This window comes from Octopus bimaculoides, chromosome 3 (assembly GCF_001194135.2).
Source record: "Octopus bimaculoides isolate UCB-OBI-ISO-001 chromosome 3, ASM119413v2, whole genome shotgun sequence".
Taxonomy (NCBI): Eukaryota; Metazoa; Mollusca; class Cephalopoda; order Octopoda; family Octopodidae; genus Octopus; species Octopus bimaculoides.
In genome coordinates, this window is record NC_068983.1 from 150,928,994 (window position 1) to 150,933,325 (window position 4,332).

The window sequence follows — 4,332 nt, forward strand, 5'->3', positions numbered from 1 at the left end:
GGTGTGTTTATGTCCCCGTAACTTAGCAGACAGAAAGAATAAGCCCTAGGCTTAAAAAAAAAACTAAATCCTCCTGGGATCTTTTCTTTCGGTTAAAACCCTTCACGGTGGTACTCCAGCTTGGCTCCAGACAAATAACTGAAACAAGTAAAAGAATAAAACAATATATATATAACTCCAGTATAACCATCAATAATGAAATTCTCGCCAATCACCCCAACATTCAACAACACCGCCATTAGCACAACAACTACTACTACTACTACTACTGCTACGACTACCACTACTGCTGCTACTTCATATATATATGTATATAAATATGTGTATGTATATATATATATATATATATATATATATTCGTCTCTACGCCCCACGTATCCATCATTTTCATCATCATAATAGTCATCATCATCACCATCGTCATCATAATCACCGTCACCACCACCATCACCTTTATCAGATTTGTAACATGACAGGCATTATAATATAGCGTTAAAGCAAAGACTCGACCTTCCCCCGCTCACTACCATCTCACCTACACTTTCACCCGCTCTGTGATTTTTTCTCTCTCTCTCTCTCTCTCTCTCTCTCTCTTCTTTCTATGACAGTGCTAAATAATTCAAACACACAGGAACCCCGCGCAGTGTTTATAGAGTCCAGGACACAAGTATTCTATAATACGGATTAAAGCTTGCCTGAGTATGTGTTTATTGACAAACCAAACTAGCTAGGGCCGAGCTACTGACAAAGAAAGCAAATACACACCAACAACAACAAGAAAAAATGTAATTATAATGATAAAGAATAAAGAGAGATATGCAGAATAAAAACGGTTTATAATAATAAAGAACCATTAGAAATCGGGCTATTGCCAACACAAAGATTACATTATTCATAATTATAATAAATACAGCTTGAATATAATCAGATCATCTCAATAGAGAAGTTAATCATGGCACATTACAACAAAAACCAAAATAAATACAAACCAACAAAGCATAAACAATTAATGTTTTTATTATTTATATTAGCTAGTGACTGGATTGAATGACAGAATTCCCAGCGCTTTAGGTAAAATAACTGCGGTATTTGTTTGAATATCTACGTTTTGAGCTCAAATTCCGCCGAGGTCGACTTTACCTTTTATCCTTTCGTGATGGATAAAATAAGTACCAGTTGTACACTGGCGTCGATGTAGTCGACTTATCCCTCCCCAAAATTGCTGGCCTTGTGCCGAAATTTCAAAGCAATTTTATATTAGCTAGCCATGGGATTGAATGACAGAACGCCTCGGGGAAATTAAAGTACCAGTTGAGCACTAGGGTCTCTTTTATCCACGAACCCCGCTAAGGCAGCGAACTGGCAGAATTGTTAGTACGCTGGACGAAATGCTTAGCGATATTTCACCTGTCACCAAGAATTTCGGGCCTTGTACCTAGAGTAGAAAAGAATATTTACTTACATGTCCTGATTTCAAATTCCTCGGTGAGATTTGAATTAACATCGTAGAGATCCGAAGTAAATAACGCAGCTATTATGACCGACGCTCTACCGCTTCTGTCAATCCACCCTCTGGCTAATATATGCATTTCTGATTTAGGCTAGCAATATAGGGAGAAGTGTGCTTATCACTTCCATCAATCTCCGGTACTTGGTTGGTATTTCTTCATTTTATCGACCCCGGAAAGTAAGAGAGACTAAATCAACTTTGGTGGTATTTAAAATTAGAATGCGAATAGCCGGAACGATTACCGCAAGGCATTTAGTTCGACGCTTTACTGATTCTGTCAATCGTCTGGCCTAAGTTGTTGCTAACCGAGAGACAAAGCTAGCAGTTTTGAGAATAGAGGCTTAGACTTCACCGACCTCAGAACTTGATTGGTAATTTATTTTATCGATCCCAGTGGGATGAAAAGTAAAGCTGATCTGAGCAGAAATTGAAATCGAAACAAACACTGCAATTTTGTCTGAGACGCAAGAAATTCTGTCATTCATGGTTAGTTAAAATAAGTAATTCTTAAGACAGCGAGCTGGCAGAATCGTTAGCACGCCGGAGAAATGCTTCGCGGCATTTCTCTCGTTTTCATTTCAAATTCCACCGAGGTCGACTTTGCCCTTGCGGGGCTGATAAAATAAGTACCAGTTTAACACTGAGTACGATGTAATCCTTAGCTTTGTACCAATCCCTAGCTTTGTACCCTTCCCTAGCTTTGTACCAACATTTCAAACCAATACAAATAAATATTTTTATTCTACGAACAAGGCCTCAACTTTGGGAGGCGTGCTAACGTTTCTGCCAGCTCACCGCCTTACATGTAAGTAAATATTATTTATATAAATAAAGCGGTGGATTGAATGTCAGAAATTATGCTGCGTATTTGTCCCGGCTTGTTACATTCTGTGTTTCGAATCCCACCGAAGTCAACTTTACCGTCAATCCTTCGGGATCGATAAATAAAGTACAGCACAATAAAGTCCTATTCCCTTTCACTAAATGTTAAGCCTTGTGCATGTATAAGCTATTATGATTTAGATTAGCACATGGAGAAGCATTTGGTTGAGTGTCGGAGTGAATGTTTTGTGTTATGGGGTTGTTACTCCATAACACAAAACATTCACTTTACATTTATTTTTAGTAATAAATAAATGTAAACATCTCTTTACATTTATTTTTAGTTCGAATCTTGCCGGAGTCAGCTTTGCCTTCTGACTCTTACTGCATCGCGGTAGTTCATCAACTTCTGGTCGTTTCAGCCCGCACAGTTACTCCAATGTGCTATTCGCCGGGTGTTCGAGGCGACAGGTGCGTTCACTGCGAAAAAAATTAGTGATCAGAACTAAAGAATGAATCTTTCCAAAATACATGGAAGATCCAATCGATTAAATCGATCATACGTCTCCTTCTCCGAATCTCCATTCTTGCACTCTTGTCAGAAATCTTAATATTACCATAAGGAGGAGAGGACAGAATCGATAGAACATTGAACTAAATTCCTTGCGTGATTCTGTACAATATTAATAAAAGTTAAGCATAGAAAAATGTGAGGTTTCGACATTTCTCAACCATACTGTACACAAGAGGAGAGGAAGATAATATATTTGGTCATTTTCTGTTACGAGTTCAAATCCCACCGAAGTCGAATTTTTCTTTCATTCTTCCAGGTTTGATAAAAGTCGCCTACGTTTAATATTAGTGACCGATATAATCGATTGTAACCCTGCTCGAAAGATATGCATTCTTGAGTCTGTTTAAATTTAATCTTGGTAAAAGGACGGGGACAAATCCATTAAGTGCGTCGAACAAAATGATTTGCAGTACAGTTGTTATAGAACCTAAAGTGCGAATTCCAAAGTTAGCCGGGGGTTTATTTAGTTTGCAACTGTTTGGTATATATGTAAAATATATAGAACCATCATTGTGGATTAGAACACGGAATACTGAATCCTCGGTTGGATGCATCGTACGACAATATCACGATGATATAGTATTTAGATTTGTTTCTAGAGGAAGAGAATTGGATACTTTGCTAGGTTCCAAGCAGACTGTATGAATCAACAGGTAAATAACTGATAAATAGCATTTTAATGAATTCCTTTGACTTTTGGTGCCTCAAACAATCACATTTTCTGCAATTCTTCAACACTCTAACACTATTTCTAATCTGTGAGGTGTTATTGGGAAGAAAGGTTGCGACCTCGATCTTTGCTTCCGATTAAACTCTTAATTGAATACTTAATTGATCTGTAATGTCTGTCTTTTAATCAACATGATGATATCGGACTTGCCAAGAACTTTAATTGAACGCCATATCCAAATTATCTTAACAGTTAAATTCATTAAGGAATTAATTGATAAATTAGTTTGATTGCCTCGGCGTAATGCTTCTGCCATTATTGTTGCTGTTGTTCATGTTACTGCTGTTGATATCCTTGCTGCCATTGTTGATGCTGCCATTGTTGTTGTTATCATTATTACTATTATAAGGCGGCGAGCTGGAAGAAGCTAGTACGTCAGGGAAAATGCCATGCAACTCTTTATGTTCTGAATTCAAATACCGCCGTGATTCTAAATTCAAATACTTCTCCTTTCATCCTTTCGGGGTCGATAAAATAAGTCCCATTTGAGCACAAGAAATCGACTACTCTCCTCCCACAAAGTTTCAGGCTTTGCGCCTATACTAGAAAGGATTATTATTATTATTATTGTTCAGTAGTTTTATTTTTATAACGTGCTTTCACTTCACTACCGACAGCAGCTCTGTGTGCCTTGGGTATGTGCTGTGGTTTGCTGTGATGCTCTTATGGTTACTGTATTGAAATTATTATTATTAA